A 24,436-nucleotide genomic window follows, 5' to 3' on the forward strand; every position below is an offset into this window, starting at 1 on the left:
CAAAACCTGAAAGTGTTTTGGAACTACAGAGTCTCAGGGCCTCTGCGGACCTAGCATCAGCAACACCTGAAAGTGTTTTGGAACTGCAGCGTCACAGGGCTTCTGCGGACCTAGCATCAGCAACACCTGAAAGTGTTTTGGAAATGCAGAGTCTCAGGGCTTCTGCGGACCTAGTGAATCACAATTGCACTTTAACAAGATCCACAAGTAATTCCTGCACACATTAAACTTTAACATGCACACTGCTATTGAAAGCAGCATTATCAAAGAAATCCAAAGTGATGATCTAGATAAGCCTAGAAGCCCATGTAATATTAAAGAGCCTAGGCCCAGATTTTGGTTTAGAGAGCAATATGGGAAGAAGCTGAGCGTCGTTTAAGGTAGGACCAGGCTTAATTCAATGGCTTGAGACTATTGCACGTAAACTGAATAGAACACCAAAGGCTGGGCTGGGGAGGAGACTAGAAGTCATAGGGGCTGTGAGAGAAAGACCTCTTGGAAGAGCAAAGGTTGAGTGGTGGCAGTAGAAAAATGAATAAGGGAAAAGCTAGTTCCAGAGGGATATAAATATTGTAATGGCACTTATATGGATTTTTAAAACATTTAATATAACTTATATATGCTTCTTCCATGGCAGACTGGAATAAAAACATTTAATCAATTTATATATATATATATATACACATGCATGGGAATGATCATACATACATATATATAGAGAGAGAGAGATGTGTGAGAATGATAAACAGCACATTTAGGACAGTGGTTACCTCTTGGAAGGTATATTAGTTCATATTGCATAACAAATTAACAAATTACCCCAAAATTCGGGAGCTCAAAACATAATCCAGACATGGCTTCGCTGAGTCTTTTGCTTCAGGGTTTCTTCCAAAGCTGCAATCAAGGTGTCAGCCAGGGGTTCAGTCTTACCTGAAGACTTCACCAGGAGCATCTGCTTCCAAGTTCACTCACATGGTTGTTGTCAGGATTTGGCTCTTTGTGGGCTGTTGGACGAAGGACTTGGCTCTTCACAAGGTGTTGGCTAGAGGCTTCCCTTGATTCCTTGCCATGTGGAGGAATCAAGAGCATAGAGCATCTCACAACATGGCAGCAGGCTTCATCAGAATGAGCGAGTGAGGGTGCTAGCAGGATGGAAGTCAGTCTTTTGCAACCTAATTACAGAACTGACATCCCACAACTTTTGTCATATTCTGTTCATTAGAAGCAAGTCACTAAGTCCAGCCCACAGTCAAGGGGAGAGGATGATACAAGGGCATGAATACCAGAAGACAGGGTTCACTGAGGGTCATCTTTCAAAGCTGCTAGTAAAAGCAGAGGATGATGGGGCACGGCGGCTCACACCTGTAATCCCAGCACTTTGGGAAGCTGAGACAGGTGGGTCACTTCAGATCAGGAGTTTGAGACCAGCCTGGCCAACATGGTGAAACCCCGTCTCTACTAAAAATACAAAAATTAGCTGGGTGTGGTGGCAAGCAGTAATCCCAGCTACTTGGGAGGCTGAGGCAGGAGAACTGCTTGAACCTGGGAGGTGGAGGTTGCAGTGAGCCGAGATGGTGCCACTGCACTCCAGCCTGGGTGACAGAGTGAGACTCCATAAAAAAAAAAAAAATAAGAGCAGAGGATGTTAGTAAAAGAATTCTAGTTGTAGTTGTGTGGATACTTCAACTATGTCCGTAACATTTTCTTGCTTAAGTGAGCACATGGGTATTTATGATGGTTTTTATAGACCATTTGCAGGCCTGAAATATTTCCTAATAAAGAAAAAAGAGAAAAAATTAAAGTTCAGTTGACCTAATCTCTGAATCTGTTGAAAATAGTTGTTCAGAGAAGGGGAAGGGTCCAGGGATTTGAGGGTTGGTAGCCTTGTTTCTACTTTTAGTTAAGGCTTCCTAGGTGCTCTCTAGTTAGCATCAATGCCTTCTCCCATATTATGCAATACCATATCTCATAGTCTGTCTTACATTACTCTTATTTACATATATATGTGTGTGTACTGTCGTGTGTGTGTGTGTCTGTCTATCCCACTCCTAGGGATTGTCAGGTTCTGGAAGGTCCCGAGTAGCTACAGGCGCCCGCCACCACGCCCGGTTAAATTTTTTTGTGTTTTTAGTAGAGGCGGGGTTTCACTGTGTTAGCCAGGATGGTTTCGATCTCCTGACCTCGTGATCTGCCTGCCTCAGCCTCCCAGAGTGTTGGGATTACAGGTGTGAGCCACCGCGCCTGGTCTAGGTGGGGCATTTCAACACGAAAAGGACCCAGGCAGCCCTAAAGTAGCAATCATGACTGAAAGTGCATGCTTGGATTTTTTTTTTTTTAATCTTGATATTAGAAGGACAACAGAAATTATAGTAGTTGTAATTGGTGAAAATTTCATTTTCTGAAACTTTAGGAAGTTCTGGGTGAGGTTGGAAACACTAGGCATCGTTATTCATGTCCAGAAACGGTGTTAATCATGTACATACTCAGAATGCAGTTTCCTCACAATGTTAATACGCTTTATGATTGCACTACTCATGATCCATGTAGCAGAATAAAATCCATCACTTTAGGATAAACTGTTAATAGCTGTTGAGGGGAAATAAAGATGACAGCTGTGTACTTGTTCTGTACAACTTACAGTGGCATCTTCCCCATTTCCAAAATAGTAATTCCAAGCAGAAAATTCAGTTTAACTAAGTAGACCTGGAACAAATGCCAAATATAGTACATGGCCCCAATTACCATTGCCATATTCTGTTTCTCTTTCAGAAGAAAACACATCTGGGGCTCCACTACAGATCTCTTCTTAAGAATTGATATAGTAACCGGCCGGGCGCGGTGGCTCATGCCTGTAATCCCAGCACTTTGGGAGGCCAAGGCAAGTGGAGCACCTGAGGTCAGGAGTTCAAGAACAGCCTGGCCAACATGGTGAAACCCCGTCTCTACTAAAAATACAAAAAAAAAAAAAAAAATAGCCAGGTATGGTGGCAGGCACCTGTAATCCCAGCTACTTGGGAGGCTGAGGCAGGAGAATTGCTTGAACCCAGGAGGCGGAGGTTGCAGTGAGCTGAGATCGCTCCATTGTACTCCAGCCTGGGCGACAAGAGCAAAACTCAGTCTCAAAAAATAAAAATAAAAATAAAGAATTGATATAGTAACCTTACCTTCTTATCTTGTGAAAGAGAAATCTTTCAACAAACACCCTACCTCCTGCTTGCCCCTTGGGCCCAGAGCACAGAGCATGTCATTTTGGAAGGGTTGCTGGCCCACACTGTTTCTCTTTGCAATTACTTTAATTCCCCCAAATAATCCCTTGACTTCTTTGAACTTCTCAGAAGACAAACTGAAAAGGTAAGTGTGCAGGAACATATGTGTAACCACATTGTTTCATACTACACTTACTACTTCAAGTCCATTTTCTTCACAAAGTGAAGCCTTTGCAGAATTCATAAAGGAGGGCCTGAAATAAGCCCCGAAAGGGTTTTAAAGTTCTTAAAAGGTCACAGTCTAGTGCAGTGGCTCATGCCTGTAATCCCAGCACTTTGGGAGGCCAAAGTGGGAGGATCGCTTAAAACCAAGAGTTGGAGACCAGCCTGGGCAACATAGCGAGATCCCATCTCTACAAAAAAAGTAAAAAATAGCCAGGCATAGTGATACAGGCCTGTGGGCCAAGCTACTCAGGACGCTGAGGTAGGAGAATACCTTGAGCCCAGGAGGTCAAGGCTACAGTGAATGATGATTGCACTACTGCACTCCAGCCTTGGCAAAAGAGCGAGACCCAAGTCTCAAGAAAAAAAAGTTCACAGAAATAAGATTTACCAAATGTTCAAAAATAATTATGATGAATCACAATCGTGAAGAAACAGTTTTCTGTCTTTATTACAAAGTTATTTTTAAAGTGTTTCTTCATGAATCATACAAAATAACTGATTGCAATATATATTGTCATCTTCATAACTACTTCTGAGAGAGAAAAACTCTATTTAAAAAAAGAAAACCAATATTTTAATTGAAAAATATTTTCTGGGCCGGGCGCGGTGGCTCACGCCTGTAATCCCAGCACTTTGGGAGGCCGAGGCAGGCGAATCACAAGGTCAGGAGATCGAGACCATCCTGGCTAACATGATGAAACCCTGTCTCTACTAAAAATACAAAAAATGAGCCAGGCATGGTGGCGGGTGCCTGTAGTCCCAGCTACTTGGGAGGCTGAGGCAGGAGAATGGTGTGAACCCGGGAGGCAGAGGTTGCAATGAGCCGAGATCGCAACACTGCACTCCAGCCTGGGTGACAGGGCGAGACTCTGTTTCAAAAAAAAAAAAGGAAAAATATTTTCTGCACATTAAAATAAATGACACAGTAATGAAAGAAAGAATATACTTCCCAAATGTAGATTATGTCATTATTAAATAATATTCTTCTTAAATTTTGATTCAATTTTAATCCATGGTAGAGCTGTAAGCTATTTTGGTAAACTGGCAAGCCCTTCTAGATTATTCACTTCAAGGATCAGAGCAGCACTATATCTTTGTTCTTGAAAGTGGGATCGGTTTTTTTTTTTAAAGATAGAGACATATTAATGATAGAGTCTGTGAATTATCTGTCCGGAATGGATTCTATTCAGAGTGATACGTGGTACATTGAATACTTTCACAGACATTAACATCATATACTATTACTTTGTTTAAAAAACAAATGGGGCCAGGCGCGGTGGCTCACACCTGTAATCCCAGCACTTTAGGAGACCAAGGCAGGCAGATCACAAGGTCAAGAGATCGAGACCATCCTGGCCAACATGGTGAAACTCTGTCTCTACTACAGATACAAAAATCAGCTGGGCGTGGTGGCATGCGCCTGCAGTCCCAGCTAGTCGGGAGACTGAGGCAGGAGAATCACTTGAACTGGGGAGGCGCAGGTTGCAGTGAGCCAAGATCACTCCACTGAACTCCAGTCTAGCAACGGAGCGAGACTCCGTCTCAAAAAAAAAAAAAAATATATATAGTCAGGTCTTTCTGCTCCTATCACTATCATGAATATCAGGTATCTGGTTCTACTGACACTCATATTCCTGGGACACAATGTTTTGAATTGAGGGCATTCAGTGCTTATAGAACTCTACTGAGATGTTACCACTACTAGATCCCTCCCCACAATGACAGTTGGCTTTTCTAAGGGCACCCATCAAGTTGTATTATAAGATAAATCACATGTATATGTTTTTCATAAGATTGTGAACTTACTAAAGGAAGGAACTTTCTTTTCTTTTTTTTTGGCGGGGGGACAGAGTTGCCAGGCTGAAGTGTAGTGGTATAATCATGGCTCACTGCAGCCTCTGCCTCTCGGGCTCAAGCAATTCTCCCACCTCAGCCTCCCAAGTAGTTGGAATTACAGGTGTGCCACCATGCCTGACTAATTTTTGTATTTTTTGTAGAGACAGTGGTTTTGCTATGTTGCTCAGGCTGGTCTCGAACTCCTGAGCTCAAGCAATCTGCCTGTGTCTACCTGCCAAAGTGTTGGGATTACAGGCATGTGTGACCGCACCTGGCCCCTTTTAAAAATATTTAGTATTACTAACACAATGCCTCAAACATAGTAATAATGATAAAGGTAATGATGATAACAATAATAACCTGTACTGAACACTTTCTATGTACCAGGCCCTGTTTCTAAGTATATTACATGATTAACTCAATTAATCTCACAACGATCTTAGGAGGGAAGTACTGTTTAATCTACATTTTACAAATGAGGAAACAGAGGTACCCACTGGTTGAATAATTTGTCCAAGGCTATACAGCTAAATAAACTGCACAACCAGGACTTGAATCCAAGTAGTCCAGCTCCAGAGTAATGCTCTTAACCTCTAAAGGTATGCTCTGCTGCCTAGAGTATGTATTCGATAATTATCATCGCAAATATTTGTTTATTTGACTATTCTCTAAACACATGTTGTAACTTAAACATGTAAATGAATGTAGTCCTTCAAAGATGTTGCCCGGGTCGGGCATGGTGGCTCACGCCTGTAGTCCCAGCACTTTGGGAGGCTGAGGTGGGCGGATCACGAGATCAGGAGATTGAGACCATCCTGACTAACACGGTGAAACCCCGTCTCTACTAAAAATACAAAAAATTAGCCGGGCATATTGACGGGCACCTGTAGTCCCAGCTACTCTGGAGGCTGAGGCAGGAGAATGGCATGAACCCGGGAGGTGGAGCTTGCAGTGAGCTAAGATGGCCCCACTGCACTCCAGTCTGGGCAACAGAGCGAGTCTCCGTCTCAAACAAACAAACAAAAAAAAAAAACAAAGACGTTGCCATGGGAAGCTACAATTGTTCAGAACCTTTTGTAATTCCTTCTTTGGAGTTGTTCTCAGAGCCAGTCTATGAATCAGAGAAGAAAAGTGGTCAATATATTATGATCATAACTAATTTTTAAATAAGCGAGATGAGTACCTTATGTGCCCAACTTGTTTCTGTATAACATTTGTTTTCCAAAAATCATTCTCCATTAAAAGAATGAAAATTTGCTGTTGTTGAAGATGGTCCAAAAATGTGATACAGAGATATTTTTCAATCAACTAACAAACATTTACTGAGCAACTAGTCCTGTACATGCTTGGCCCCAGGGGTACAAAAACCACACAAGACATCCTCCCTATCTTCAGGGAGCACTCAGCCAAGTGAAGGAGAGAGATAATCCAGTGTGACAAGTGCTTTGACTGATGCAAGCACAGGAGCCCAGAAGAGGGGCATGAAACCCAGCTTTAGGAGTGAGGGCCAGCTTCGTGAAAGAAGGAAATGGTGTCTAATTTTAGTCCCAAAAGACAAGCAGTTGTTGCCACACCAACAAAACAAAGGCATGGACTCTCATGGTGGATACATTAAAGGGGAGATTATATCTTTCAGTGGGTACACCCTATCATGTTTGTTGTTAAAAGATAATAATCACGTTATTTTGTAGTCACACCTGGTACTCAAGTTGTTTTTGCCTTTAAACTGAAAATATTTGCAGATGGTGGTTTAAAAGCTACATGAGTTTTAAGTATGTTTGAGTGTTCTTTGCTTTTGTTACTGAACTAGTTACATAAGTTTCCCTAAAGAATTTTGCTAAAAGAGTAAACAGAAAACAAAATGATACATTAAGAAGTTAATTATATCAGAATCTAACACAGTGGGTTAATAGGTATAGTAAATAGCAGGCACATGATGACCATCTGTTTGAAAAACTAAAGGAGCAACTACTTAGTACTGATTCTCCATTTTTTTTTTTTTTTTTTTTTTTTTTTTCCGGAAATGTTTTTTCTTTTTGGGGCCCAGGCTGGAGTGCAATGGCACGATCTCGGCTCACTGCAACCTCCACCTCCCTGGTTCAAGTGATTCTCCTACCTCAGTCTCCCAAGTAGCTGGGATTATAGGCATGTACTACCACCCAGCTAATTTTTGTATTTTCAGTAGAGACAGGATTTTACCCTGTTGGCCAGTCTGGTCTCAAACTCCTGACGTCACGTAATCCACTCGCCTCGGCCTCCCAAAGTGCTGAGACTACAGGTGTGAGCCACCGCACCCAGCCTGATTCTCCATAATTTAAACAAGCAACTTGTTTCCTTCACTCCTGTGAGCCAAAGTAGGCCAGGATAACCACACACTGGGAGAGAAATGACTGCTCTGGCAGCAGCTCATGCTTTTCTCAATATGTCGATTTGAAGGACAGTAACTTTGAGCCATGAGGGGTGGGAGATATGATAACCCAAGAAAGGGATGCCCTATGTTTTTGTAGCTTACCTGCCCTTAAAAATCAAATGACGCTGGGATCACCCAAAACTGTCCTTGGAGGAAAAAAGGTCTCAGGAGGTAGGTAAGTGTTGTTCAACATGGGTGGGGTTAAGTGCTTAGATACAATGAGCGATGGTGGGCAGTGTTCTATTCTAGTTGCATTCAGAGACAAGAGTTTGAAGGCTCTCTTCTCTGTAATCTTCATCCTCCAGGTGGCCTGATGCTAACTCTGTAAAATGGTTATAGACAGCAAGAAGTAGAACTCATAACAAGGAAGCCTAGAGGTCCTAGAGCCTCTCCTAGAGGATTAGGAAAGGTCTGAGGCATGAGATACTATATGGGAAGATAGCCCTTTCTGGGATTTGAGAGTGAAATGACCCTGGGTAGGAGAATACACTGGGCACCTGGGAGAAAGGAATGCCTGCTAAAGCAAAGGGTGCCAAAGATAAACTTGACCTGATTGTCTAGAGCCAAGCCCAGTGAGTTTAAAGAGTAGGGGACAAGAGATAATAGGAAGGAAAAGAATTTTCCTGCTCTGTCTTCCTACCATTTATTGACTCATTTGCACATGAAATATTTAAAGAATCATGACAGGGAGCTGAAGGAGCTACAGAAAAGAAAGAGCTACAGAAAAGAAGGAGCTACAGAAAAAGAGTTTCTGCCCTCAAGTAATTTGTAATCCTGAGGGACTCTGGTGCTGTACTGAAGTTAGGTCTTCTTGCTAAGACATAAAACAGTCAGCGAAATAATACAATGTCCTTCCCCAGATCTGCCCCACCCCCTCCCCAACACTACCCTTAAAGGCTGTTCATCCTACACACTCTTAATTATTTCAGACTCATGAAAATCCACAGATATGGATTTTACAAAGAATGCAGCAATATTTTTTCAAATTATTTCCCTATGTGTTCCCAGTGCACAGAGAAATAAAAGGTTATATTTATATTCACATGTTCAATCACTTACCTATTATATAAAGCAGGGCTGTTCAAATATGTTTTTTCTTCTTAGCAGTTGAACTTCTTTTCAAACAAATTTCACAGAGAATAGCCACACATAACATATGAAAACAAAGCAATTCTGACTAAGATAGCGTGGGGGTCAAAACTTTGACTTCTCAGCTCTTTTTTCATCCGTTTTCTAATGAGACCCATGAAATACTTCTGTCAGTGTGTCGGGGTGGCTGTAACGAAATACTTGAGACTAGATGGCCTATAAACAACAGAATTTTATAATTCACAGTTCTGGAAGCTGGCAAGTCTACAACCAAGGCAATAGCAGATTGGTGTCTGGTGAGGGCTTGCTTCCTGGTTCACAGATGGCAACTTCTCACTGTGTCCTCACATGGTAGAAGGGGTGAGCTAACTCACTGAGGCCTCTTTTATGAGGGCACCAATCCCATTCAGGAGGGCTCTGCCTGCATGGTCTAATCACCTCCCAAAGTTTCACCTCCTAATACTATCACCCCAGGAGTTAGAATGTCAACATATGACATTTTAGAGGACATGAACATTCAGTCCATTGAAACTGCATTCTGCAGAATGCAGTTCAAAAGCATCAATGTAAAGTATTTTGTGTAAAATCATTGATTTATCAGGTTAACAGAAAACAAAGTGGAAACCTTAAAACAAACAAACAAACAAAAAAAAAAAAACTTGGCTGCTATGGATTACATTTAAGAATATTTCCACCACATAGTCAACCTTCAAGTTTCCATCCAAAAAAAGTGGAAACAATAGCATATGAAATCCAAAAGTCAGTAGTATCAAACCCTGGAAAGCATGGTATTATGTTCTGGGGCTGCAAAGCAGATTTACATTTCCCTTTGAGCTCAGATTAGGCCAGTGATTCTCAACCTTAGCACTACTGACATTTAAGGGCTGATAACTTTTATTTTTATTTTTATTTTTGAGATGGAGTCTCGCTCTGTCACCCAGGCTGGAGTGCAGTGGCGCGATCTCGGCTCACTGTAAGCTCCGCCTCCCAGGTTGACGCCATTCTCCTGCCTCAGCCTCCCGAGTAGCTGGGACTACAGGCGCCCGCCACCACTCCCAGCTAATTTTTGTATTTTTAGTAGAGACGGGGTTTCACTGTGTTAGCCAGGATGGTGTCAATCTCCTGACCTCGTGATCCGCCCGCCTCAGCCTCCCAAAGTGCTGGGATTACAGGCGTGAGCCACCGCGCCCGGCTTAAGGCCTGATAACTCTTTGTTGTGTGAAGCTGTCCTATGCCTTGTAGAGATGTTTAGCAGTAGCATCCCTGGCCTCTACTCGCGAGATATGACAACCCCCTCCCCAAATTGTGACAACTGAAATTGTCTCCAAACATTGCCAAATGTCCTCTGGAAGGCAAAATTGCCTCTAGTTGAGAACCATTGATAAAAATATGTGCCTGACTGGTACACAAACATATCTTTTGTTGCAGGTGGCATATATGATGCAGGGGGCATTTAAATGATGATGAGGATAATTTATACTCAGATAATAAAAAGTTGGCCATATCAGGTGTTAGAGCTGATAATGGTTTCATGGCACCAAAAAAAAAAAAATGTCAGTTTTAACATCCTTCAGCTTGGTTCCATGCAGAAGTCACTCTGTCAGCTAGGCTGGGGCAATCAGAAGTTTGCCTCCACCACTAATATCTCCTTTATTGACCCCACCATGGTACCTAAAATATATTACTTCCTCTGGTTTTCTGGGAAAGGGAACATTCTAAGCCATCATAATTTGTGTACAATGAACTATAATTACTTTTTTCCATTTTTAAAAATTGTAGTGAAATACATATAACAAAATTTACCATCTTAACCATTTTAAGTGTGTAGTTCAGTGGTATTCACTACATTCATAATGTGCAACCATCACCACCCTCCATGTCTAGAATTCTTTTCATCTTGTAAAACTGGAATTTTATACCCATTATCAACTTTATTTATTTATTTATTGAGACAGAGTTTTACTCTCGTTGCCCAGGTTGGAGCGCGGTGGTGTGATCTCTGCTCACTGCAACATCCACTTCTGGGGTTCAAGCAGTTCTCCTGCTTCAGCCTCCTGAGTAGCTGGGATTACAAGTGCCCACCACCACGCCCAGCTAATTTTTGTATTTTTAGTAGATACGGGGTTTCACCATGCTTGCCAGGCTGGTCTCGAATTCCTGACATCAGGTAATTCACCCACCTCGGCCTCCCAAAGTGCAGGGATTACAGGCATGAGCCACCACATCAGGCCACCCATTATCAACCTTAAAGAAAGATACCAAGTGGCCAGGCACGGTGGCTCATGCCTGTAATCCCAGCACTTTGGAAGGCTGAGGCGGGCGGATCACAAGGTCAGGAGATTGAGACCATCCTGGCCAACATGGTGAAACCCCGTCTCTACTGAAATACAAAAAAATTAGCTGGGCGTGGTCGTGGGCGCCTGTAGTTCCAGCTTACTCAGGAGGCTGAGGCAGGAGAGTCGCTTGAACCTGGGAGGTGGAGGTTGAAGAGCTGATATTGTGCCATTGCACTCCAGCCTGGGTAACAAGAGCAAAATTCCGTCTCAAAAAAATAAATAAATAAATAATAATAATAATAAAAGAAAGATACCAGGAAAAAAACCTCCTAATTTGAAGCATTTATTTAGTAGTAAGCAAAGAGGATTATAATCTGGGATATACAGCTATGGCAAGCCAGAGATGCATCTGAAGAAGGGAGGGGAAGCGGGGCCAGGCACGGTGGCTCACGCCTGTAATCCCAGCACTTTGGGAGGCCAAGGAGGGCGGATTACGAGGTCAGGAAATCGAGACCATCCTGGCTAACACGGTGAAACCCCATCTGTACTAAAAATACAAAAAATTAGCTGGGTGTGGTGGCGGGCACCTGTATTTCCAGCTACTCAGGAGGCTGAGGCAGGAGATTGCATGAACCGAGGAGGTGGAGCTTGCAGTGAGCAGAGATCACACCACTGCATTCCAGGAAGGGGAAGCTTTTATTGGCGAAAATAAGTTCACATAAGCTGTTGGACACGAAGTTCATTGGTTCAGGAGGTTCGAAATCAGATTTGGCATCAGTTCACTGATGGAGATGCTGCGCTAGGCAAGTGTTCTTTCCAGACCATCTTATCTGAATTGCTTCAGTCCCATAAAAGGAATATCTTGTGGGGTTATTTTAGAAGGTCCTTAAGACACAGTCTTTATCTCATACAGGCAGGCATGAACTCTCCTCCTTCCTGCTTTCCTGGCTCCAGTTTGTTTGGGTTTGACAAAAGTGAATTTATCTTGGTATCTGCAACATTTAAACCACTAAACATTAACTCCCCATTGCCCCTTTCCTCTGGCCCATGGGAACCACCATTCTACTTTCTCTATCTATTATTTTTATTGCTCTATGCATCTCATACAAGCGGAATCATATACTCTTTTTGTGACTGGTTTATTTCGCTCAGCATAATATCCTCAAGGTTAATCCATGTTGTAGCATGTATCAGAATTTCCTTCTTTTTTAAAGCTTAATAATATTCAATTGTATGTATATACCACATTTTACTTATCCATTCATCTTGGGCTGCTTCCATGTTTTATCTACTATGAATAATGATGCTATGAACACGGGCATACAAATATCTTTTTGAGACTCTTAGAGAAAATAATTGAATTGCTTTTTCTGTTTTGAGACAAGGTCTCCCCTCTGTCACACAGGCTGGAATGCAGTGGCATGATCGCAGCTCACTGCAGCCTCAACTTCCCGGGCTCAAGCGACCCTCCCACCTCAGCCTCCTAAGTAGCTGGGACTACAGGTCCATGCCACCATGCCCCACTAATTTTTGTATTTCTTTTTGTAGAGATGGGTCCCACTATGTTGCCCAGGCTGGTCTTGAACCCCGGGGCTTAAGCGATCCACCCTCCTCAGCCTCCAAACATGCTAGGATTACAGGTGTGAGTCACCACGCCCAGCCTGCATTGCTTTCAATTCTTTTGAGTATATACCCAGAAGTGGAAGTGCTGGATCATATAGTATTATTTCTTCTTCTTTCTTCTTCTTCTTCTTCCTCCTCCTTCCTCTTCTTCTTCCTTTCTGCTTCTTCTTCTTCTTCTTCTTCTTCTTCTTCTTCTTCTTCTTCTTCTTCTTCCTCCTCCTTCTTCTTCTTCTTCCTTTCTCCTCCTTCCTCCTCCTTCCTCTTTCTTCCTCCTTTTTTTTCTGAGATGGAATCTTGCTCTGTTGCCCAGGTTGGAGTGCAGTGGCACAATCTCAGCTCACTGCAACCTTCACTTCCAGGGATCAAGCTATTCTCCTGCCTCAGCCCCCTGTGTAGCTGGGACTACAGGTGCACGCCACCACACCCAGCTAACTTTTGTATTTTTAGTAGAGACAGGGTTTCACCATTTTGGCCAGGCTGGTCTCAAACCCGTGACCTCAGGTGATCCACCCACCTTGGCTCACAAAGTGTTGGGATTACAGGTGTGAGACACCATGCCGGGCCTCATATAGTATTTCTGTTTTTAATTTTTTGAGGAACCATCATAATGTTTTCCATAGCAGCTGTATCATTTTACATTCCCACCAACAGTGCACAGGGGTTCAAATTTCTCTGCATCCTCACCAACACTTGTATTTTCTGTGTGTGTGTGTGTGTGTGTGTCTTATAGTAGCCATCCTAATGGATGTGAAGTGGTATCTCATTGTGCTTTTGACTTGCATTTCTCTAATGATTAGTAATGTTGAGCATCTTTCCCTGTGCTTTTTGGCCATTTGTATATCTTTGGAGAAATGTCTATTCAAGTCCTTTGCCCACTTTTGAATTGACTTGTTTGTTTTGTCATTATTGTGCTTGAGTTTTAGGAGTTCTCCACATGTATTCTGGATATGAATCTCTTATCAGATACATGATTTGCAAATATTTTCTCCCATTCTGTACGTTAGCTTTTTACTTTGCTGACACTGTTTCTTGCTGCTACTTCTTCTGCTTCTTCTTTTTTTTTTTTGAGACAGGGTCTCACTTTGTTGCCCAGGCAAGAGTGCAGTGGCATGATCATGGTTCACAGCAGCCTTAGCCTCCCAGGCTCAAGTGACCCTCCCAAGTACCTGGGGTTACATGGGTGAACCACCACACCCAGTTAATTTTTAATTTTTTCTTTTTTTTTTTTTTGGTAGAGATGAGGTCTCACTATGTTGCCCAGGCTGGTCTCAAACTCCTGAGCTCAGCTGGGCGCAGTGGCTCACACCTGTAATCCCAGCACTTTGGGAGGCCGAGGCAGGCAGATCACGAGGTCAGGAGATCGAGATCATAACCCCGTCTCTACTAAAAATACAAAAAAATTAGCTGGGCATGGTGTGGGGGGCACCTGTAGTCCCAGCTACTCAGGAGGCTGAGGCAGGAGAATGGTGTCAACCCAGGAGGCAGAGCTTGCAGTGAGCCGAGATCGCGCCACTGCACTCCAGCCCGGGTGACAAAGCGAGACTCCGTCTCAAAAAAAAAAAAAAAGAATTTTATACTTTTAGGTCTTCTATTTATGTATTCAATTTCATTTTTAGTTAATTTTTGTGTATGATGTTAGGTAAGGGTCCAACTTCATTCTTTTAACATGTAGATGGATATACAGTTTTCTTAGCATCATTTGTTGAAAAGACTGTCCTCTCACCATTGAATAGTTCTTGGCACCCTTGTCAAAAATAATTTGACCATATATGTGACAGTTTATTTCTGGGCTGTCTATTCTATTCCATTGGTCAATATGTCTGTCTTTTGCAGTACTAGACTGTTTTTACTGTAGCTTTGTAGTAAGTTTTGAAATCAGGAAGTATTAGTCCTCTAGCTTTGTTCTGCCATGATTGCTTTTTTTTAAATCAGAAGAAACAGCTTCGTGCTTTCCATTTGCATAATCTTATCATAGACCCATACAAGAAAAAGGTACCATTCGTGCCTGATTTTCTTTTTATGAAAATGCAGCTAACATATCATGAAGAACTCAAAATAAGTCAGTCACATTAGGGAAAAAAAAAATATATATACACACACACACACACACACACTTTTTTTAGACGGAGTCTTGCTCTTGTTGCCCAGGCTGGAGTGCAGTGGCACAATCTCGGCTCACTGCAACCTCTGCCTCTCAGGTTCAAGTGGTTCTCCGGCCTCAGCCTCCCGAATGGCTGGGACTACAGGCCTGCACCACCATGCCCGGCTAATTTTGTATTTTTAGTAGAGACGGGTTTTCACCATGTTGGCCACGGTTGCTCTCGAACTCCTGACCTCAGGTGATCCTCCTGCCTCAGCCTCCTAAAGTGCTGGGATTACAGGCGTGAGGCACTGTGCCCAGCCTTTTCTGATGCGTTGTCTTGCACAGGTGGCCCTGAACCCGGAGGAGGAGGGGCTCAGCGTTTCTTCATCTCTGACTTCACAGACACCTCTGAGATGCTGCCCAGCAAGAGGGATGGACCTAGTGTAATGGAATGTCAGTGCATGGATGGAGAGTTGGGAGAGTCATTCAAACCCCTTTCCAGGGCAGCCTGGAGGTGTCCTCATCGCTGTCTGTACCCAACAGCACAAGCTGCTCAGCCTTACTATTGCTTCTTTTATTAACTTTGAAAAATCCCAGAAAGTTTTTCTTCTCTTTATCTGTCTCATCATTGCCAAGTGATGATTTTCTAAAGGTTTACCTTCTGTTGTCCCATGAGTAGAGCTCCTTTATCCCAAGCTCGTTCAGGGAGTTGGACAGCTCTAGCTCCTCCCTGGCAATGTTGTCCCTGAGGAGAACCACGTGCCCTGGGCTGACCTCACACTTTGCACAAATGATTGGGAGAATATTTTGGAGAGGAACCTCAGGGCTCACAGGCACAACAGCTTTTTGTGTCTGCAAGTAATTTATGACCAAACACACAGATTTCTCAGGCACCTTAGGGGGACCAGGCTGAATTTTCTCTTCAGGAACTTTTTCTTTCAGAAACACAGTATGCACATTCAGGGTCCCAATCAAAGTATTTGGCTTAAAACTCAAAGGTTGTTGGGTTTCTGAAGACTAAATTTCAAGGGCTTGGTGGGATGGATTCAGGTGGTTTTGAAGGCAAAGTTCAACCAGTAGGTCCATCATTGCATGGCTCCCATTGAGCACGCTCCTCTTCTCCAGCCTGCTGGGCAGGACCACGGTGACGTCCATGGTGCTGGCCCTCAGCTCCTCCTTCATGCGGACCAGGTTCTGCTGCAACCTGAGGGCCCCATTGTTGGGGTCTTCTGGTGGCTGTGCACGTGCAGAGTGGCAGCCTTTCCAGGAGGCGGGGGAGCACGGGCCTTCATCTTCCTCCTCTCCTCCCAGGCACACCTGGGATCTCAACAGCCCCCATAGGCGTACACTCAACTCTCCATGACGTGAGGTGGGTGCCTGCAGTCACAACAGCTGCTCTTTTAGGCCCAGGGGGAGGATTACACAGGATAAAGTGTGCAAATTTCTTTTGGTGGTGCCTGGCACTGGTAAGCAATCGATCCACGTAACTCTTGCTATTCAGACTTGTTCACTTGCTTTTGGTGCATAGTTCCCTGAACAACTATGCAGCTAGAGTCCTGGCCCCTTGAAAAGAACTCAAAGCAGAAACAAGAGCCAAACACCCATCATCGCGCTCTGGCAGGTATACATGTCACCGGAGCTGGGCCAAGGTGGTGTGGGGCAGCAAGTTGGGCGGCTGTTTTGGGGAGTGGGAGAGTCATGCATCCGAAGTCCTCTTCTCCAGCCAGTGTGCTGCAGTACCCATGATTGCTTTTTAAGATAAACCTTTGTGGAAAAACAGTCCCAAGGAAAACGGACAAAGCACATTGCGGTTTTGACAGGAAGATGGGAAGAAATACTCTTGGAGGCTGTTGCTGAGATGGATAACTCTAAGTGCTTGGAGAAAGATGATGAAGAAATTGATAAAAGGAAATACTATATATTGAGCATGTACTATGTGTCAGATGTTTTCATATATCCTCACAACAAACTCTGGGAAGCAGGTAATATTATCCTCATTTTTCCTGGTAATATTCTGAGAATTAGATGAAGTAATTTGCTTGTACCACTAGTAAGTGACAACTGAATCCATGTCATTAAGATTCTAAGGCCTGTCACCATATTTCCTTGATAATGAAACTACCTGAATAAATGTATCAAGCAGGGTGTAATCAGAAGAAAGAAATCACATGAGCTATTTGAGCAAAGACAATTTAATATAAATAATTATTAACTAGGTTTATAGTTGTTAACTAAGTAGCTTAAAGGGTAAAAATAACATTTTTACCCAGCACAGATAAGACTGCGCTGTCCAATACAATAGCTACATGCAGCTTTTGAGTGCTTGAAATGTAGCTAGGACAACTGATGAACTGAATTTTAATTTTTATTTAATTTTAATTCATTTAAATTTATATTTAGAAACCATTAGTTGGTACTTCCATTTCTAGCCAGTATGAAATAATAGAGATTGAATTTACCCTCACATTTGAAACAACTGAATATTGGATCAAATATATGAAATGGTTTCCAATACACTGGACAGCAGACAAGAAGAGCAGTGATCCCTGAGAGAAGAGAAATAAGTGAGCTCTAGGATTGTCCCAGATTACTGACTGAAGAGAGTTTCCTGGCTGTGGCACAGAGAAGGGGAGGTAGAGCCAGGAGGACTCCCTGACTTGAAGAGACAGGACTGAGAGTTCAGGAAGCTCAAAGCAGCTGGACTGCAGGGAAGAATACCAGGAAGGAGAGAAGTACACAGAAGGAGAACTCTAGAGAGCTTTGGTGGATCACCTTCAAGTACTGATAGGTGTGTACATATAAGGAAACTACCAGAAGCCAAGGAAAGGATTATACAAGAGGATTAAAAGGAACAGTATCCGGCCAGGGATGGTGGCTCACGCCTGTAATCCCAGCACTTTGGGAGGCCGAGGTGGGTGGATCACGAGGTCCGGAGATCGAGACCATCCTGGCTAACACGGTGAAACACCATCGCTACTAAAAATGCAAAAAATTAGGTGGGTGTGGTGGCAGGTGCCTGTAGTCCCAGCTACTCCGGTGGCTGAGGCAGGAGAATGCGTGAACCCGGGTGGCAGAGCCTGCAATGAGCCGAAATCGCACCACTGCACTCCTGCCTGAGAGACACAGCAAGACTCCGTCTCAAAAAAAAAAAAAAAAAGGAACAGTACCCAAGTACCCAACATATACTCAGAACCTGGAATACTGTCTGTCCCAAATAGGCAGACTGAAAAACCTCATAATTAATGGTAAATTGATAGATTACTCAGATGGGTCTTACCTTGTAGTGGGAAATAATTAGCCCTAGAAAAAAACATTGCTGTGCTCCAACCTAACGGATCTTAAAAGAAAGACTGAAAAGGATAAAACTATGTTCAAGTAATTTAAAAATCAATTAATTAAAATAGACCCAGAAATAACATAGATGTTAGAATTAGTAGACTAGGATATTTAAAGATTTATTATAATTGTATTTTAAATGATAAAAAAGTTATGTAGAACCATATAATATATTAAAAAATGAAAATGAAACAGATATGAAAATTATAGTATCTGAAATAAAATACACTGATAGGATTAACAATAGATCAGACATTTCAGTAGGAAAGATAAATGAACTTGAAAACATGTCAATAGAAACTATCCAATGAAAGAGAGAATAATAAAATAATTATTAAAAAATGAAAAGAGATTCAGTGAGCTATTGAACAACTTCGAGCAGCTTAATATATATATAATTGTAATCCCCAGAGGAGAGGAGAAAAGGGAGGGGAAACAAAACAACATTTGAAGAAATATTTGCCCATGTTTTCCAAAATTGATGAAAGCTATAAACCTACATATCACAGCATCTCAATGAACTCCCAGCACAAGAAACATGAACAGAACACTACCAAGGCAGGTCATAAGCAAATTGCTCATAACCAGTGGTAAGGAGAAAAAGTTAAAAAGCAACCAGAGAAAAAAGGAATGTAAAAAGGAACTAAGACAAGGATGATGGGAGATTTCTTGTGGGTGACAACACAACCACGAAAGCAGCGGAAAAATATATTTAAAGAGTTGAAAGAAAGAAGAAAAAGCTTCCATACCCAGTACAAACACTTTTCAAAAACAAAAGTGCCAGTCAGGCACAGTGGCTCATGCCTGTATTCCTAGCACGTTGGAAGGCCGAAGCAGATGGATAACGTGAGGCTGAGAATTCAAGACCATCCTGGCCAACATAGTGAAACATCGTCGTGACAAAAAATACAAAAATTAGCTAGGGGTGGTGGCAGTTGCCTGTTGTCCCAGCTACTCAGGAGACTGAGGCATGAGAATCGCTTGGACCTGGGTGGAGGTGGCAGTGAGCTGAGATCGTGCCACTGCACTCCAGCCTCAGTGACAGAGTGAGACTCTGTAAAAAAAAAAAAGAAGAAGAAGAAGAAGTGCCACCTCACACCCATTTGAAATACGAAAAAAAAGTGTTGGTGAAGCTGTGGAGCAACTAGAACCCTTGTGTACTATTGGTGGGAATGTAAAATGGTACAGTCTCTACTGTGGATAACAGTATGGCAATTTCTTAAAACATTAAAAACAGAACTACCATATAATTCAGCAATTCCACTTCTGGGTGTATACTCAAAAGAATGGAAAGGCAAGATTTTGAAGACATATCTGTATACTCATGTTCATGGCATTATTATTCACAATAACTAAAATGTGGAAGCAACCCAAGTGTCCACTGTTGGATCAATTGATAAACAAAATGCAGTATATACATACAATGGAATATTAAGCCTTGAAAAGGAAGGAAATTGTGACATATTTTACAACATGGATAAACCTTGAGTACATTATACTAAGTGAAATAAGCCAGTTACAAAAAGACAAATACTATATGATTCTACTTACATGAGGTACTAGAATGAGTCAAATTCATAGGGACAGAAAGAATGCCAGGCCAGGAGCAGTGGCTCACGCCTGGAATCCTAGCCCTTTGGGACTACAGGTGCATGCCATCATGCCCGGCTAATTTTTATTTTTGTTTGTTTGTTTGTTTTTTAAACGGAGTCTCTCTCTGTCCCCCAGGCTGGAGTGCGGTGGCGCGATCTCAGCTCACTGCAAGCTCCACCTCCCAGGTTCACACCATTCTCCTGCCTCAGCCTCCCAAGTAGCTGGGACTACAGATGCCTGCCACCACGCCCAGGTAATTTTTTGTATTTTTAGTAGAGACAGGGTTTCACCGTGTTAGCCAGGATGGTTTCAATCTCCTGACCTCGTGATCCGCCCACCTCAGCCTCCCAAAGTGCTGGGATTACAGGCATGAACCACTGCGCCCGACCTAATTTTGTATTTTTAGTAGAGACAGAGTTTCACCATATTGGCCAGACTGGTCTTGAACTCCTGACCTCGTGATCCACTCGCTTCGGCCTCACAAAGTGTTGGGATTACAGGCTTGAGCCACTGCGCCTGGCCCAAAATAAAGACTTTCTAAGCATACAAAAGGTTTAAAAAGTCATCACCAACAGACCTGAATTACAGTAAATGTTGAAAGACATCTCTTTTTTTTTTTTTTTTTGAGACAGAGTTTCACTCTTGTTGCCCAGGCTGGAGTGCAATGGTGCAATCTCAGCTTGCTGCAACCTTTGCCTCCTGCCTGGGTTCAAGCAATTCTCCTTCCTTGGCCTCCCAAATAGCTGGGATTACAGGCAACCACAACCACGCCCAGCTAATTTTTTACATTTTTAGTAGAGACAGGGTTTCACCATGTTAGCCAGGCTGGTCTTGAACTCCTGACTTCAGGTGATCCACCTGCCTCGGCCTCCCAAAGTGCTGGGATTACAGACATGAGCCACCACACCTGGCCTGAAAGACATCCTTCAAGCAGAAGAAACGACCCCAGATGAAAATATGGATCTATATTAAAGCAATAAAGAACACTGGAAACAGAAACTTCATGGATAAATATATATGATATTTTTCTTATTTCATAAATATTGTTAAAAGATAATTGACCAAGCAAAAATGGTAACAATGAATTGTGGGCTTTATAATTTATGTGTAAGTAAAGTATATGCAAACAACAGTATAAAGGCCAGGAGAGAGTAAATGTAGGTATACTATTGGAAGGCTCTTCTTATATTATTTGTGAGGTGATCTAATATCACTTGAAGGGAGACTACAATAAGTTAAAGATATACGTGTGTGTGTGTGTGTGTGTGTGTGTGTGTGTGTAGCTTGAACCCAGGAGGTCGAGGCTACAGTGAGCCATGATCAGGCCACTGCACTACAACCTGAGGGACAGAACACGACCCTGTCTCAAAAAAAAAAAAAGAAAGAAAGAAAAAGAAAAAGACCATCAGACTGGATAAAGAGGCAAGACCTAAGTATATGCTGTTCACAACAAACACACTTTAAATACACAAACCAGTGAAAAATAAAGTGATGGAGAAAGATATACCATGTGTAGTGAACTCAATAGTGGCCCCTAAGATATGTTTATGTTCTAATCCCCAGAACCTGTAAATATTACCTTACATGACAAAATATGTGATTAATTTAAGGCTTTTGAGAGGAACTTGTCCAGGTAGGCCCTAAATGCAATCACACGTATCCTTATAGGAGAGAAAGAGAGCTAATTTAGCTACACTAACACAGAGGAGAAGGCAATATGAACATGAAACAGAGAAAGAGATAGAGCTGTAGCCATAAGCCAGTGAATGCTGACAGACACCAGAAGCTGGAAGAGGCAAAGAATAGATTCCCTCCTAGACCCTATGATGGCAGTGTGGTCTTACCTATACCTTGATTTCAGACTTCTCACCTCCAGAACCGTGGGAGAAGAAATCTTTTTAAGCCACCAGCATTTCAGTAATTTGTTATAGTAGCCACGGGAAACTAATAGATCTAGTTAATTAATGCTAACACCAGATACAGGAAAGACAGATGGCTTTATTAGTGACAGACAAGTAGATTTCAAAGCAGCAAATATCACGGTAGGATGATAATAACAAAGGGGTCAATCCATCAACAGTACATAACTGTCCTAAATGTTTGTGTACTTGACAAAGCTTCAAAATACATGAAGCAAAACATGTATTCAAGTCATACAAAGTATGTTTTCTGATGTCCATGGAATTAAATTATATTCTAAACACAGAAAGATAGCTGGAAAATACTCAAATATGTGGAAGCTAAATGGCATACTTATAAGTAAAACATGAATCCAAGAAAAAAATCAAAAGTGGAATTGAGAGGCATATTTAACTGAATGAAAATGGAAATATAATACACCAAAATATGAGATACCATAAAGCACTATATAGTGGAAAATTTATAACACTACATTCATATGTAAGAAAAGAAAAAAGATTTCAGATAAATGACATCATTTCCACATTAACAAATTGAGAAAGTAGATCAAATTAAGCAAAAAGTAAGAAGTAGAAATCAATAAAATAGAAAACAGAAAATCATTACAGAAATTTAATGAAACAAAAATCTGATTCTCTCAGATAATAAGCAAAATTGATAAAACTCTGGCTATGTGGATCAGGACAAAGAGAAGACACAAATTATCAATGTCATAAATGAGATAAAAATATTAACACAGATTCTACAAATATTAAATGGTTAATAAGGGAATATTGTAAACACATTTTTAGCAATAAATTTGAGGACTTAGATGAGATAGGCTAATTGCTTGAAAGATACAAACTACTAAAGCTCGTTAAAGGAGATTATATCTCTATCTCTGTCTATCTATCTACCTATCTATCTGTATGTATAGAGATACATACACACACATACAAACACACAAAAATGAACACCCCTAAACCTGTCATAGAAATGGAATTTGTAGTTAAAAAGCTTCTCACTAGTAAACTCCAGTTTAGTAACTCCAGACCCAGATGTTTACACCGGTTATCACTACCAAAAACTTAAGGCTTGAAATAACATCAGTTTTACCCAAACTCTTCCAGAAAACTGAAAGGAAGGAATATTTCCTAACTCATTCTATGAGGACAGCATTACCATGATACTGAAGCAAGACAGATAAAACTACAAACCAATACCCTCTCATGAACATAGAAACAAAAACCTCCAAACAAAATCTTGGCAAATTGAATCTAGCAATATAAGAATATAAAAAACATAATGGGTCCAAAAAAATAGTAGAAAGAATGACTAAGACCTACTATTTGATAGCACAACAGGGTGACTATAGTCAATAATAACTGTACATTTTAAAATAACTTAAAGAGTGTAATTGAATTGTTTGCAACTCAATGGATAAATGCTTGAGGGGATGGATACCCCATTCTTCATGGTGTGCTTATTTCACATTGCATGACCATATCAAAACATCTCATGTACCTCATAAATACATACACCTACTATGTACCCACAAAAATTAAAAATTAAAAAAAATAATACATCACGTGTAAGTGTGGTTTATGTCAGGAATGCAAGGTTGGTTTACATTTGAAAATCAATCAATATAATTGACCATATTAATAAATTAACAAAGAAAAGCCATGGGCTCATCTCAATAGAGGCAGAAAAGTCATTTGACAAAACACTGGTTTTGTCTATGTATCTATGGCTGATAACAACTCTCAGCAATATAGGAGTAGAAGGAAAGTTCCTTAACAGATTAAAGCACATATGTGAAAATCCTATACCTAACAAACTTTATGGTGAAAGACTGAATGCTTTCCATATACAATCAGTAACAAGTCAAGGATGTTTGTTCTCACCTCTTATATTCAGCATTGTCTTAGTCTGTTTTGTGCCACTATAACAGAATACCTGAGACTGGGTAATTTATAAAGAACAGAAATTAATTACTGACAACTCTGAAGGCTGTGACGTCCAAGATCAAGTCACCAGCAGGTTAGAGCTTGACCTCTCTGCTGCCAAGATGATGCCTCGAATGCTGCATCCTCTGGAGGAGAGGAATGCTGTGTCTTCATGTGACAGAAGCGCACAAACCCACTCCCACAAGCCCTTTTTTATAATGGCATTAATCCATTGAGAGGGCAGAGCCCTCAAAACCTAAACATCTCCCAAAAGGCCCCACTTCCCAACACTGCTGCAACTAGGGATCAAGTTTTCAACACATGAATTTTGGGGGATGCATCCAGACCATAGCACACATTGTACTGGAGGGTCTGGCCAGAGAAATTAGGCAACAAAATGCAATAAAAGCTCACAAATGATAAAGAAGTACTCTCTTTACTTGGATATAATTGCTTATATGCAGAAAACCAGTTACAATCTAAAAAAAGTTTTAGAACTAAAAGTGAGTTTAGCAAGGTTGCAGGCTACATCATTAATGTTTTTTAAAATTTCATTTATATATACTAGTCATTGACAATTGAAATTGAAATTTTAAAATACCATTTAGGTCAGGTGTAGTGGCCCATGCCTGTAATCCCAGCACTTTGGGAGGCTGAGGCAAGTGGATTGCTTGAGGTCAGGAGTTCAAGACCAGCCTGACCCACATGGTCAAAACCCATCCCTACTAAAAATACAAACATTAGTCAGGCATGGTGGCACACACCTGTAGTCCCAGCTACTCAGGAGGCTGAGGTGGGAGAATCGCTTGAACCCAGGAGGCGGAGGTTGCCGTGAGCCGAGATCACGACACTGCACTTCATCCTGGGGATCACACCACTGCACTTCAGTTTTATATACAAATGGTCATAGA

General features: G+C 41.7%; 1 pseudogene; it reads right to left on the bottom strand.

The window, feature by feature from the left end:
- Nucleotides 1-15,040: 15,040 nt before the first annotated feature.
- LOC111531443 lies at nt 15,041-16,554 on the bottom strand (annotated as a pseudogene).
- Between the last annotated feature and the right edge of the window lie 7,882 nt (nt 16,555-24,436).

Source organism: Piliocolobus tephrosceles, chromosome 12 (assembly GCF_002776525.5).
Source record: "Piliocolobus tephrosceles isolate RC106 chromosome 12, ASM277652v3, whole genome shotgun sequence".
In the NCBI taxonomy this organism is placed as follows: Eukaryota; Metazoa; Chordata; class Mammalia; order Primates; family Cercopithecidae; genus Piliocolobus; species Piliocolobus tephrosceles.